Source organism: Diuraphis noxia, unplaced genomic scaffold (genome assembly GCF_037042655.1).
Source record: "Diuraphis noxia isolate RWA-SAM2 unplaced genomic scaffold, SU_Dnox_SAM2 contig0002, whole genome shotgun sequence".
Classification (NCBI taxonomy): Eukaryota; Metazoa; Arthropoda; class Insecta; order Hemiptera; family Aphididae; genus Diuraphis; species Diuraphis noxia.
The window spans coordinates 4,102,088-4,119,032 of NW_028301712.1; positions in this window are offsets into that span (position 1 = coordinate 4,102,088).

Here is a 16,945-nt window from a genome sequence, read left to right on the forward strand (position 1 = left end):
ATTAAGTGGAATCAGCAGCCAAGACGACACATATAAATATAATTATATCGTCCACAATTGCGATTAAGTCCAACTTAAGACAAAGGCACGGATCGGTGACAAAAAACATGAATGTCATGAATCGAAAAAAAAAAAACGAACCGCGTATCACATGGTATAGCTACGAGCGTGATGTTGATAACGGGAGTCGACCACGCAGGCGCGACGGGAATCAGTGTCTCCACGAACAAATTACGTACCGAGCGCGCTCTAGCGTTGTCTGGCCCAAACATACATTATATATAATAATACAAAATATATTATAATAGTAAATATTATAATCAAGGTTAATTATTTATTGGCAATGTAAACATCAGACAATACATTAACGCGGCGGTCAAACAGGCTCACGGGTCGGTAGTCACGATCACATCACAACGCCGATAAATTGTTGTATATTGGTGATAAAAATAATATAATTTGATCAACCGATAGAAAACAATGTGGCCAACAAATTTAGTTATGAACTAATTATTGCTAAATTATGTTATTTAGAAGATAAAAACAAAAAACCATTTAATATCCTATATGAGACGTGTTAATGTCGGGCCAGTAACATCTAGCGCTGTTAGTACCTCTGGTCGCCACTTCGACACGGCAGCTACACGTGCAGCATATCCGCAAGCTCCAACCTGAGTAGATAACCGTGGTTATATCTTATGTGATATTAACAATGTAAAATAAGTTATAACAATATTGTATTTTTATATAACTATTACAGGTAACTACTGTAATCTGAAATTTGTATTTTTACAACGTGCAGGTAACCGAAAATATTTTGGAATTAAAAATATAGATATATCAACTTTTGTTTTAATTATTCACACTTTTAGATTTGAGCATAATGAATTTTAAATTTTTATATTGATATAATCCTTAGATGATAAAATATTTTATTAATAGTATTACAATTTCTGTCGTTTTATATATTATATTCTGTTTAATGTGAAAGGGCCACTTGCTCGCGTATCTAATGGACGTGCTCCACCGTCCGAGATCTAAATCCTCCCACCATGAGGTACCTGAACGTATATTCAACGGTACCGCCATGCCGTCTAGCGGTGATGGGGACATTCGAAAAGCGTGGTGTGAATGCGCGGACTACAACGAGTTTTGGTCGCTGCAACGCGCCGGGTTGCGCTCTCTCATTGAAGAGTAAAATAATTAAATTTGTAACATTTTTTGTACTTGTGCAGATGGATTCAAACTATTAATTATTTTTTTACGTTTGAATTGACCAGTTTATTAAAGACACGTATATAATAGAATACTATGATATATTCATAATATTATGTGGATGTAGAGAAATATATACAATTTAAATATTAATAGAAATACAGATATTTTATGATAAACAAGTTAAAAAAAAATTCGTTTATTTATCTTATCATATTACATCATTATCTTTAAGACCTTAAAATATACAATTTGTGACAAAATATACTATTATATCGTATTATATTTAGGACGCATTTCAATGTCTTTCGTTTTTTATTACACATGTAGCAATTGTAGCAATAAGTACTTTACTAGCTGCTAAAATTTAGGCAGACGTGTGTCTACTTCTACATACATATAACAGCTGCAAAATTCAAGTATCACTTAAACGGTCAGAGAGTTTAACCCAGAACTTATCGTCGGCGATGTGAGATGCGATGTGACAGAGCTAGAGCATTTTCTTGGTATCGTTTGCTATCTATAATATATTAACGTGCTGCTACACTCGAGGGTGTGACACGCACTCACTCACACATATTTGCAAAAGTCAAAAAGAGACCAAATTTCCAAACCCGATTTACTGATAGGAGAAAAAAGAAAATAATTTAACGATATTTATGTGTACATATTGTATATTCATAAGGCATAAATATAAAAGAAATACATTGGTACAAAGCAAATCTTTTAACGAAATATGGATAATTATCAATGATTTAAGACGATTGATTAGTTTTTTATTTCCTATAATAATTAATGTATTGTATTATCAGTAATTTTATTGTTAATAAAGTATCGATGTTACTATCATATCAAACTTTTATTATGATCGATAATTTTTTTCAAGTTTTAACTTCAAATATTTTAAGACCCTCCTTTCACAAAAGCTTTTCAGTTTAAAGACTATTGTTTATTGTAGTACTTTCACTGGGAGGCTTCTACGCTCTGTTATATTTATCTATTTGTTTTATTTTTATTTTTGTTTTTATTACTATCTATTACCTCAGTTGTTCTTATTGTTATTTTTTGAAACAGATTGAATAAAACATTGTAAAAAAAAGAATATTTTTGTATGTTGTACTAAATAATAAAAATGTGAATATTACGGTTTTAATTAAATACATTAACTTAATAACACTTGAGGAAAATACCTACAAGAAATTAAAAATGAAAACATTTTTAGTTTTATATGAAAATAAATACCAGTTGTTATGAACAGAACACTACCGCCAACAGCGCATAATTTCACAGCACTACGATCGTTTTACGCTAAAATTTAACGATAGAGCGCGCGTACTGTCAATGCGTTTTGGGAGGTTGGTCGACTAATTCATTGCCATGAATTAATATGCGTTAACTGACCAAAACGATGAATAAAAGATATTAGACTATATATTATCCATTTTAATGTCGCTTTCGAACCGGATAGAAATATAATATCGTTAAAAATACAAAAGAAACTAAGTAGTGCGCCATGCCCCTTACACATATACCGCGGACGCACTCCATCGAACATCAGTAAAAGGCCCAACTTATCGGCTCAAAAACCACCTTCCCGATACGCTTTAACTGTGTAAGTACTTGGCTACTGCAGCTCTCGATCTCCAATCGGCTTCTATACGACGGCTATTGGTCGGATATAAACAGTCGGCCGACTAGACACGTGTCGAAGTACGTTTTTCCGCCACGCTGCAGTTTGCCGTCGTAATTATTCTCGTATCCCTTATATTACCCGCGCCGCATATTTACGTGATTTTTGTCGCCGTGACCGCACCCACATCGTCATGTTGATGAAACTTCATCTATATTTTTCGCTGTCGTAGTCGCCGCCATCACATGATATATATATATACTTTTATTACCATTGTCGTAATATCTCTCGTCGGATACGATCTGCATTCCGTATTTTTGTTTCAACAACACCGTTTAACACCACCAGCGTACATCATTATTATAAAATCATATACCTACATAACTGTGAGTAATTAATATATATAATATTCATATATATGTCTGAGTATATCTATTATCTTGTGTCAAATATTAGTTGCGATCTAACATTATCTAAATCCACGAAGTGATTTAAAGAAATTATTTTAAGTAATCATATCTTTCTTATTATTTTCTTATGTATGTTTATGTATGTATGTACAATTATTTAAATTATATTATGAATATTAATGTGAATAAATAAAAAATCTTGTTAATGAAGGAAACTGAATTCTCAGCCTTAAAAATTCATTACACGGTAAAATAATAACCACAACAAAATAGGACGTTTATTAGTCTAGAGGTGTCCAGTGACTTCAATCCGTTACTTTCGTTTTTAAGATTATTTTTTCACCCCCGCATACGTATAATATATATATATATATATATATATATATATGTAATATACTATACCTACGTGTCGTTCTATTATCCACATGCGAGGAAGTAGATGACACAGGCATCTCTGTTGGCTCAGCTCGAAAATCGCTGACGCACGTGCTCGTTTGTCCCTCTACGTGTATCACTTTCATTCTTTTTCTCTCTCTTTCATCCCAAGGGTCTCGTTGTCGTTTTTATATGTTTCGTGTTTGTGCGTATATGGACGGCGGTGAAAGGGCAGTTTATATATATATATATATATTTGTGCGTGAGACGAAGAAAAATATAAGAAGCAAGAAGACTCGTAATCAGAGATGGAAGAAGTGCTGCTATTATTATTTGACGGAAGAAAACCATGTACAACGCTATATATAATATGATGTCTGGCTGTGGCGGGTGGCGGGAAATAGATACCTTTCGTTTTAACTCAACCGAAAATCACAATTCTGCAAGCGATCACGTAACCGGGGGAGGTGGGACAGAAAAACACTGTATATTATATATACTATGTATATATATATGTATGGGTGAGTGGTTTGCGGGACAAATGGCCGAGCCATCAATCCGCGGTCGTCCGCCACTGGTGGTTTGGTGATATGTGTATAGATATAGGCATGCAATATATGTGTGTGCTGGCGATAAAAGAAGAAACCAGAAACTTGAGAAGGCCCGACCAACCGACCGACCCCACTTCCACCTAGTACGATATCGGCGTGATTCGTTCGAATTTCGCTTCTTGATGGCCCACTCGGGAAAACGATTTCACCCCTGACAGACCACGGTGGCAGTGACGGAGACAAAACACCAATATCCGGGAAATAAATCTGCTCACTTGGCGTCGAAAAGACCACGGACCCAAAACTGCACCGCCGTTCAATTTTGTCGAGAAAAATCTTAACTGTCGCTGATTTAGATTCTATATATTATAATATACTCATAGCGTCGCAACTTTATCACACTCTAAGTCGTGCTGATTTTCTATACTATTAAAATATTTGGAACCCTCCGTTGTCTGAACGCAAATTAAATGACACTGATTAATTATTAAGTAATTCGTATATTTTCTGTATATTGTACGAGTATAGGTATAATATCATAATATATCATTTATAGCGTAGGGTGTGAGTTTATTTTTTTGTTAAAATAATATACTGAAAACAATCTAAATGATTTTATACAATGTGTAAATTTAAGTAAATTGATAATAAAAAAAACCTGTATATTACTTATTTAGAAGGTAAATCATGGTACATGATTAAGTTAAGTTATCTGTTGCTTATTAGTTATTACATAAAATTATAAAGGTAAATAAATTCATAGAGTATATAATATTGAAAATAGGTTTTGTTTGCACTTGAAAGATCGACGGTCGTCTATTGCTTCTTATAATCTACCATTGTTAATTTATTAACTTTTAGTTTCCCACAATAGTGAGTAAAGTGAGCAATGAAAATATGTTTATCCGTTCAAAAAAGAGCCACGTGATGGTGATAGGTAATACAAGCACATTAACCCCATTCAAAATCTAATAATAGGTAGACGGACCGCTCAGAGATTTGACATAACCGTTACGGTATTTTGCTATACACTGCTAAAAGCACTTTACATTTAAATATCAGTCATTTCACATTAATGTTCACCACTTATAGTTGTTAGGCGAGCAAAATGAGAATTTGAGCGCCGATCACCGACATTATAGGGCTTTAGTTGTACCTACCCTGTCTTAATTTCCAAGGATAATAATATTATATATAGTGTCCGTTCATACATCGACCACAACGCCATACTTGAAAAGAAAATGTTTATAATTATTTTATACGATTGCATTGAATCTTACGAGTTATGGTTTTCAATAATATTTACCAATTTAAAACAATTACAAGGTACATTAATAATAATTATTGATTTATGAATCCAATTTATTTTTTTTTCCATAGACACTTATCGATTACGATGTTATACACGTGAACATTATTAATAGCTGTACAACAGCTTAGTTGTCGTTTAATGTTGTGTAATTATTTTTCACTCTGTGAGTGTATATTATATATATAAGTACATGTGTGTGTGTGTGTGTGTATTGTGTATATTAATAAATAATAACGTACATTATTCTCGAGGACTGTTTGAAAAACACAAGATTAATCGATACACCATTACGTTTCGAAATCCCCAAATTGATTTATCTAGGGGCCCCAATATTATAATATGGAAGGCCCGTAAAAAAACATGTTGGTCATTAATCGCGCGCACAATATACACCTCGCCTACGGTTCAATAATATAAAATATATTTATATATTATAGGTATACAATATAATATAATATGTACATATTATTATATTGAGCGCTTTAGTATATATCGGAAAGCACGTCATAAAACCAATTAGCATATTATATACTACACGAGACGGGTTTAGTATATAATATGTACTCGCCACGGTGGATTCTATATACATTATACAGTACCTATATATATATATAATAGTACCTACCTATATAATATAATTATTTATATTATAATCGTCGTGAACTTGTAGTTTTACTACGCCGTGTTTATTTATTCGACTGTATATAATAACGTATGCGAAATAAATAATAATAATAATAATAACACGTATATAAAAATAAAAAATAGAAAGGGAGAAAAAAAATAATAAATTATTAGTAAATAATAAATAATAATAATAAAAAAAGGTAATAAGCGGCTGCACTAATGATAACCGACGCCGTTACATCACACACACACACTACGTATGCATAAATAATTACTGTCATTACGATATTCGAAAGCAATAAATTACGGCCGTGGGGACCGATAAAAAAATATATAGTATATAGTATAATAGTATATAGTATGGTATAAAATGACAGCGACATACAGTCTCGTATAATATGTAGTATATAATATTATATACAGAGCGTGCGGAAGGGCGTTGGAAAAAAAACATAAAATAAGAAAAGAAAAACGCCGCTCACTTGTTCAAATAGTGTTGCAGCAGTAGCGATGTGTCATGCCATTAAACCTTAAACAATTCATTTAAAATCCCGACAAATACACATAAAATCTAATAAAATATGATTGTATTTCTAAATATATTTGGATAATATTTTTGTAATATTTTCAGCCCTTACAATGATTATTAAATGGTAGTTTTATCACGTTCAAGGAAAATATTATATTTAACCCTACATTTTTCCAACAAAATTCAAAATATAAGTAAAACTGTTGTTCAAAGGCGGCCCATTGCACCCGCTGGCTATTGATTTTTGTATACGATCCTCCGACACGTCGTTTAATTTTATTGCTCCGGATGCAGCAGTCCGCGCGCACTTCTATTAATTATATAATATTATTGTGCATAGTACTACATGGCACAATACATTATATTATTATTATTATTGTTGTTGTAGTATACGCGTTATGTGTCGATAACTCACCCGAATTATTAATAACGTAATGGCGGTGCGGCAGCCGTTGTCGTTTTAATCGAACGATAATAATAATAATAATATATTATTGTAAGGTGGTGATGTATAACGTTGTACGTTGTACGCACTACGCACCACACGCCCTTTTTCTGTGCGAAGAATCGTCGTCGTGAGCCAAATAATGACTGTCGTGGTGTTGCATCGAATGGACTGCAGCGGCTCGTTTATGAGATATTATACTTTCCGCATGGTCTGCGTGTATTATTATTATAATATATAATATGAAGTTTTATCGACGGCGGCCGTTATAAATTGCCATATTTTCGACGTGTTCCGCGAACAATAATAATAATATTATAACACTGTACGTCGCGTATTGTTGTAATTTAAGTATACGACTATAATAATAATATATGTTATAATGTATTAGCTGTATATTTCTTAGTACAATGATGTGCGCCCGCGGAGACATGTGCTAATGCTGAGACTGCGACGCGGCTCATTCCCTTTTACACCCACGAAATATATACCATATATTGTTTATTGTCGTAATATTACAATAATGTGTAGGCGTGGAAAAAATTTAAAAAACTAACCAACGATTCCGTCGACGTGACACATGTAACAGTAGTGGCACGAACGGTCGCGCTCGCAAAAACAACCCTCTTGAAAATATGATTTGATATTATTAATCACATATTTAAATATATTTCATCGTAGGGTCTGGATAATAAATATTGAAGTACTTAGGGTAATTTTAATATTCATTTTCCAACTATAAATGATATATCTAAACTGGAATTTCTATCAATTTGCATTACCAGTGTAAGCGAAGTACATGCAATAATATCAAAATTAATAATTTTTTTTTAAATATTTATATTTAATTTATACTATATGGCGTTTATTTTTCATAGCCACACCTAATTCAGTATATTATAAAAAAGAAACTAAAGTGAATTTATATAAATATTATTGTTAAAAAAACTAACACCTTTTTTTTAGGTGCAAATAATTATGCTTAAAGGGCATCCTTACACTTTGGTTTTATATTTGGTGTTAAAAACTATAACAACAATGCATATTTTTCTTACGTCACGCCTTGTAGACTTTTATCCTAGACTACGGATCATAAAATGGCAAGAAATTAATGTTTAAATTATTATTTGTTCTGTGAATTAATATTTTTTTTTATTATTATTATTGTTGTGACTTTGTTATATTTGGAATTTTGATGGTATCCAAGGAACTTACCGAATTCCTTATTTAGCCTCTAAAAATATTGTTTTTTGATATTAGTGGTACCCCCTCAATCCCAATCTTAGCCCCTAGATGATAAAGGATTTGTAGTCCCAGTATTACTATACCACTATTGAACACAAAATATATCCAATAAATCAGAGTCATATAATTATTTTTATGCTAGGAAAATTATCAAGCTTACACGTAAAATATATCAGATACTTAATAACTTAGCATTTGTTAGAGCCTCAATTTACAGAAATTTTTATATGGAAACATAAAAGTTATTGATATAATTAAAAAGTCTTGAGAAATACAGCCATAAAACTTTATTAGTAAGAGGGAGCAAGTAAAATTGTGTAGGACAAGTCGTAATCGTTTTATTGTATATTATTTGTTACGCTTACGATTTAAACCAAAAAATAAAATACGCTTGAAACAAAAAATATTTATTTTTATAAATTATATGATTTTCACATTATACGAAAACACATATATGGTGATAAACGTCTAATAGAAAAATGTATCTCGTAGAGCTTTAACCATAATAATATGTATGTTTTTGTTATTGGTATAAATATTGGTTCGTGCCTAGTAAAATACATCGGTAATGTATATTAAAAATAATATTCGAATGTCGTTTATAGGTACTTTTTTTGAGTGTTTGAAATTCTCATTTATAATCCGTGGTGCGTTTTATCTCTTTGGTATATTAGACACATTAATTTACGTTACGACTAGTGCGTTATTGTGAACTCAGTTTTATATATATTACACATATTATGTTGTTACGTCATCGATTGCGAAAATTGCCTTCGAAAAGAATGATCCATCTTATGTTGTACTCACTCATTGATATCAATAATATCATGTATATTTTCTATTATAACTTCACGAAAGAAGTTTAAATTCAGCAATTGTATTCGTATAGTCGCTGCCAAGCTTCAGGTATTGATTTATCGTTTTATTTTTATTTTTAATGGCATTTTATTTTATGACATCAACCCACTGTGGAATTGCGCATATGCTCTCCATACCGCGTGTTCATGTACAATAATATATGTTTCCCGTTCGCATTTAACACCGATAGTGGTTTGTAGATCGCAGTGCAGTGACTATTAAATGTCGAATTAAGAATATGTTTTCCCAAATGAGTGAAAAAACGATCAGCTCGTATCGCTTGTAAATAATGTGATTTCATCTTTTTTACGCAACAATAATTGCATCCTGTCATATTATAATATTTATAAAACGTATTCAAATATTATGTTATTATTCCATTAATTTAATCTAAAGTAATTAATCTACGATCGTACACATAGATAACGACATAATTGCTTACCGGCAAGACACATAGGTAATAAATTATTATAAAAAGTATTGGAAAAAAATCATTAATATTCATAAAGTATAATAGCTAATTATACGTATAATATTTCAGCAATACAGGTAACTATATTATAAATTAATTATAAAGATGTTTACCTCTACCCCATTATAGTATATAATGTATATAGAATTACCCTTCAAATGCTTATAATCACAAGCACACAGTTTTTAACAGCCGAAAAAAAATCAACAAGGGTAATATTTAGTTGGTACACAAAATTAAATTGGGCCTAGAATTCAAGGTAAATAATATACTAAATTCATACACATTGTCTGTGCAACAATTTTCCATTAATATTCGGAATAAGGGGCGAGGAAATAAGTTTCATAAAAAGTCACAGGTGATGGAAAACCGACTATCAAAACTCTCGAAGAGTGTATAGGGAAACATTGCGGTGTTTATTTAAAGCGTAGCACATCAATATAATATTGTTGTATGTGGGATGACTCGTATTAAACAGAAACACTAACTAAAATATGTAACAGTGCCGCTTCAATTCGTGCGCGTGATGTGTGGCGCGCTGTTTCGTATATAATAACATATACTCGTATATAGATGAGGACTTCCGGTCAAAACGCCTACGTCATTCTCCGATCGCTCTGTATAAATACAGGCTAATGGGTGTATGATGCGAGAGGGCAAAAAAAAAGTTTTAAAAAAGAGATGCTTATAAAAAAACTAATAATGAAGGTTAATTTTACGTTAGCTGCTGCTGTCACAAACCAGTAAGCATACACACAGACACTCACACATGCATACGTAGCCACATTGCAACGATATTGGCTCGTTAATCATTTTACGGTCCGTCTTACACACACATACTAACACGCGGATAATAGTATTTAACGTATTAATGTACGCACGTACGCGCACGAGCCACACACACACACCCAGCGCGCCTAAACCTATATTAGTTATTTAAAGAGAGGGAATGATATAAAAGAAGAAATACAGTGAGATAACGAATGACAACTGACGACAGTAGGTTTATAAATTTTTAATCCTCTCAGTATAAAACCACGTTTCCGTTCATACCTTAGGTGGTGTGCAGACGTGTTTAGTCACCGCTGACGTACAAATCGTAGGCAATAATTCAAGTCTGAAACTATGTATTCCGCAGCGTGCAAGCATTGGAACGAACCGACTACAGGCTGGCTGGTTAGCTGACATGCTGGCGGATACGTGGAGTAGGGAAAAAGTAATAAATTAGAACCACACAGCGGTGGATAGGTCGCGCCAACTGTTTTTGCACACACGAAACTGAGTATAATACACACACACACACACACACATACTCCAGTTTTTTGTCGTTTTCGTCCCCCAGGGGGAGAGTGGGTGAGTTCAGGTCCGATCCTAAAAAGCCGATGAAAAAATAAAACACATACATTATTATGTCCAGATAGATAGAGGAAAATAATGTGAAAGAGAGAGAGAAGTGTGGAAATTTGACAGTCCTCCCTCGCTCTCTCCCAACCTACGTTACTATCGGGGACGTGCTGTAAAAACGATACGTTTGGGAAATGGAAAGTGGAACGCTAAATCATTAGGTACTCTTTTACACGAATAACACAATTCGGTGGCGGCGGTGGTGGAAGTGCGCGAGCGACTTGACGTGTACGGTCGTGTACCTGTAGCAATTATTCATTACGTCATGACGGCATCGTAGGCGGGTCTTTGATTTCAGCTGCTGCCTCTACAAGCAGTTAGGGGTGTATGAATGTGTAAGTACGTGTATGTTTTGCGTGGATTTTGCACAATATAATGATAAGAACAGCAATTTGTTTTACGCCATCACGAATTTCCCGTGAAAATAATAAAACACACGTTTGCAGGTGGTGCGGTGTGTAGGCGTTTCGGAGGTTAGTAGTTTTTTTTCGCTCGTATATCGCTCAGTAATTGCAATCGATTTGATATCATCATCAGCTCGTTTCGTTCGATTGAGAGTGAGAGAAAAAAAATCGTAGTAACGTCACGTATGGTAATGGTAGTTGTGATGGTTCAGCTAGTAATGAGGGTGTGATACTGTATGCATAATAAATAGTGTATGTTTGTGTGTTCAATATTATTATATATAGTGCACGAGAGTGCGAGAGACGTTAATGTTATATAATAAAGTGGTAATCAGTATTGTTGCGACTCCCGATGAAAGCTCTTTATATAAACATAAAGGCGCGTCGATCAAATTGAGGCCACGATCGCGTCAGTTTTTGCAGAAACAATTTTCAGCTTACTTATAATATAATATATATGGCATATACTATATATAATATGCTTATAATATATGAAATACAATATTGAAAAGCTACGATAAATTATGAAACAGTTCCATCGGAACGAATTTATTATAATATTATAATACCTACATAATATATGCCATGCGTGTACTCGATTATTTAAGCCACCGCCACACTCGTCGCTCGTTATATTTATGATCGCAACCGTTAATTATTATAATGGCAACTAAAACAGTTGTTTATACACCGTTTTAAAATTTAAGTGAATGCATAAATAATTCGAACGGAATATAAATAATTGATGTTGTATTTTAACTGGCACACAGACATAAAGTCGTGTCACAGAAGGAATTAGGAAACAGTAATAAAAATATGCAGACTGTTAAATACTTTTATAGTCATATTATATAGTTTTATTACTTACATTAATGTAGGTTAATAACTATAATAACGTGAATAGGTAACTAATAACTAAAGAGAATTTCAACTGATATAATATTATGGCGATGATTACGATAATAATAATCATTTTACAAACTTGTTAGTATTTTTATCCTTAAATCATATCCGCAATGAAATTATTGCGTTAGATTATACGAAATGAGACGTGTATGACTGTATAAGTGTGAGTGTGATAAACGTAGATATAATAAATTAGCATAAATTTGACATTTTTTACGATATTTTTTAATTCCAATCTGGCGTTTGTAAAGCGATTCATTAGTTTGAAAGCCATACCATTTATCTCTATATAATCTGATCTGAGTGGTTCTCTGTATGTGTCGATTTTATATTTTTTTCAGCGGTTTCGATAATCATGAGAAAAAACTACACCGACAATTAATGAAAAACAAAAAAAATCCCAAACAAAAACATCTAGATTGATTTTGATAATTCTCTGTTTCAGGGGCGCACCAAGATGTCCAGACAACCAAGGAAATTTCATCGTTAAAAAATGTTTTCATACCATTAAAATCTAGTCTAGAAAATAAATTATGTAACCAGCCAATATATCAAATAATACAATATTATAAATTATAGTAAAAATTACGATTTTATTGTCAAATGATCAAATAACATTAAACGATGTTTTAAATTTAGAATGTCAAAAAAACCTTAGCTATGCCCCAGATATCTTCTCATATATTTAAATTATTGTATAATATTGTAATACATAATATATTATAATAATAAGTCATTATTTAAGGAAATAAGTAGGTACTAAGACATTTAATAATCCATTATTTTAATACTATACGCTTACCTATTCTAAAAAATTCCATTTATAATATTATACATTTGCTAGCTTTTTAACTAGGTACATAAAACATGTTTATAGGTAAACTGTTTGTCGAAAAATAATTTATATTTTTATATGTGGGCACAAATATTTTTGAGCCTTTCCCTTCCCCCTGTCCATAGCTAATACATTAATAATACACGCAACTACTCCGCTCAAAGCAGTTTCACTGATGCTGTGATTTATTGCTCCACCGAGAGAGTAAAGCCAGACAACGAGCCCCCGATATCCGGTATCTGTTTCCTGTTGGACACCTTAACTTTTAATTTCTTTATAAATCACTATCGCTTACGAATTTAATTTAAAAGGTAGGTATACTTATTGTATCTAACCTTGTAAGAAATAACGATCATTAAGATAGATAAGCGATTATGATGACGAAGAAGATTATTCAGTAACTCAAAGTCCTGCGATCATGACTTAAAGAGTATAGAAATTTGAAAATCAAAATTCCTTAAAATCAACATTCTTTAAATTGGTGAAAATAGAACGAAACTAAATACTCAGCTGTATCATTACAAATTTATAAGCCAAAAGATATTATATAATTATAGCGTGTACGGTCACTATAGTGTTCCTTGTGGATGGTTATTTAATGACGCTGGAACAATTATCATATCAATAAATTATCTTTTTACGACTTAATCAATCGTTATTTCTTTACTTCTTTCTGAAGTCATATTCCAAATCAAATCTAAATTCCGAAACATATGTAAAAAAAAAAACTGCTTGTTGAAAAAAGTTCGTAAACTGAAAAATACTTATTTTTGTTATTTCCATACTTATTTTTTTACATTTACGTTTATATTTTACATACTTTTGAGTTAATTCATAATAATTAGTAATTATTATTAATATACAATACTAATTATATGCAAATCGATGTTGATATTGGTAGTTTTTGGATATTACGATATAATATCGGAAAAATAAAAACTACCTATATCGATAATCAAAATTATATCGTTGGCACAACTACATATTTTTAACTTAATTTAAGGCAGGGACTAAGAACTTAAGGATTATCAAATATTAATCATTTGAAATGCTCATATTTTTGCACCGATCCGTTCACGAGTATACCCATAATTTGGAATCCTAGTGAGGTCGTGTTAATGGACAATATCCAGAGGAGATTAGGTTTCCTTCTGTATAAGTAAATAATATTAGTTAGTTTATAAGTAGGTAATTCATGTGGAATTGAGTCACTAGAGTAAATAGTTGTAAGTATACATAATAATGGCTGATGGTAAAATGTAAATACATATAGTATAAGCTTTATAAATGGAATAGTTGACTGCCCAGTGCCCATCAGAGTTATTAGGAAATAATGAAAAATTATATGAATAATCATAGGCACCCGCAGAAATTTTTCTAGGGGGGGAGGGGGCAATATTAGGATTTGAGGATAAATATTATAATTTTACTAGGTGTTTTAAAATAATAACCTTTTTATTCTACTCATATACAATATATTATACTTTATTATATTACAACTTATTTTATACTTTAAATTTGTTGTTTAGTGTATAGTAATTTATCTTAAAACATTAAATTTAAAAAAATATTTTGAAAAAGCCAGGGGGGGCAAATGCACCAGCTTGCCCCTCCCTGCGGGCGCCCATGTGAATAATGTCTACTTTGAATGCCAAAGTCTCTGTTACTTTATATCAGTCATAAAATTCCCATAATTATAATAAATTAAACAAAATAAATTAATTTAATTCATTTAGTATTATGTAGAAGTCTCGCAATTATATTAAACATTTCGATTCTTTCGATGCAATTCTTTACCGTTAAAAAATTATATAAAGAGTGTATTTTTACCTAACAATGATTAATATTTTGTAATATATTGTATATTATATCATGTTACTACAATATATAGGTATACTGCATAATTTATCTTATATAAAATAATTATATAATTTGGTTAAAATTGTATTTTTAAATTGATAAACCCTACGGGGTTAATACATGTATAAATCCGCATGAATTTATGATAGTTAATGACATGATAATAATAATATACTTGTAAATATAGATGTATAATATTGTGTAATTAATACGCCCATGCCAATTATTATGGGCTATAATAATACCTATATACGTGCGCCAAATATATTTTTTATAATTATATGAATATTAATTTTATGGTTAATTGATATGGATATATTTTTCAAAGAATTTTAATACTATAAAATTATATTGTACAACGAAACACTATATTATTATTATTTAAGTATTATATAGCTAATTCTAGTCTACTTCGTTTTGATAAACCATTTAACTGTTTTTCTATGAAATGTATTACGTTGCTGACTTTAGAGAGCTTCGTTGTATATACCTAATTATTAATTGATGTGATTCTACGTTTTTTCAATTATCTAAAAGTAGTATCACAAAGCAAAATTTTTAATATTTTATTATTTTATAATCTTCCATTAATAAAAGGTATAAATTAAGAATTCAAACCCGTGAAATCGTCCAGTATGCATATATATAAATATATATATACGAGATATATTACCTACATAGATATAATAACAAAATATAATAATATCCAAAATCTAGAATTAAGTTCTCTCGTGTACGTTTCTTACTGTAAATATTTAATTTAAGCTATTCATATTTTGTAAGCCCAATGGCCTATGCTGCTGAGGGCTCTTTCCTAATAAAAAAAAAAAAAAAAAAAAATATAATAATAATAATAATATATTTAATATAATATACATATAATTCTCATACATTCATTATTATGAATAATACATTTAATAAATATTTCTAACAAGATTTAGCATAACAAAATTTCATTTAAAGCGAATGCTGTGCTAATTATTGTTGTAAATTAGTCCTGTTACAAAAATACATAAATGTATAGTGACTTAATAATTATAGCGATAATTTATTTTTCAACCGAGGTTGTGTTAACACAAAAATTTTATTTGTATTTAAAAAAAAGTTATTGTCCTGATCACCACTGAGGATGAAACTCTTACTGGTGATATTTGGAACATTTTCATTAGAACTGATTGGTTCAAAATATAATTTAATATTTTTAATCTTATATTTGTATATTTTTAATATTTAAGTGAAAAATTATCTTAATACCTACCTAATAACTAGTTTATAAATAATTATATGCACCGCTTGAACAATCTGATATAAAAAAGCCAATTTCAGATTAAAAATATTAAAAATAGGAAGTTATATATATTATATTATTATGTACACGATAAACATAAGAAGGTTTTTCAATTTTAATTGTAATTAAACTTAAATTTAAACATTGTATCAGCTTAAATCGAAAATGATACGTTCACGTTTTCATCACAGTATTTATTTAGTGTATACCTATACATATAAAATATACAATAACTTATCCTATATGATTATATTACACAATTTATTAAAATGTTAACCTCGTCATTGGCATGTGGATGGATACATTATTTAAAGTAAACAGTAAACTGAGACATTTATTAGTTTATTACAATCCAATCGTATAGGAAAACGGACACTTAAAAGATTAGACAATAAATCAGCCCGAATTGTTTGGTACTGAAATGTAACGACTGTCAAGGGTAGTGCGTAAAACAATCTATAAGTCCACGGGAACATGTACCTACGAAGCAAAGTAATTATTGCGTCTATTTAATATTAAAAGATCAGATTGTAGTCAGAAATCAAGATCGATGCATTATCGTTAACGCGACTGATATGT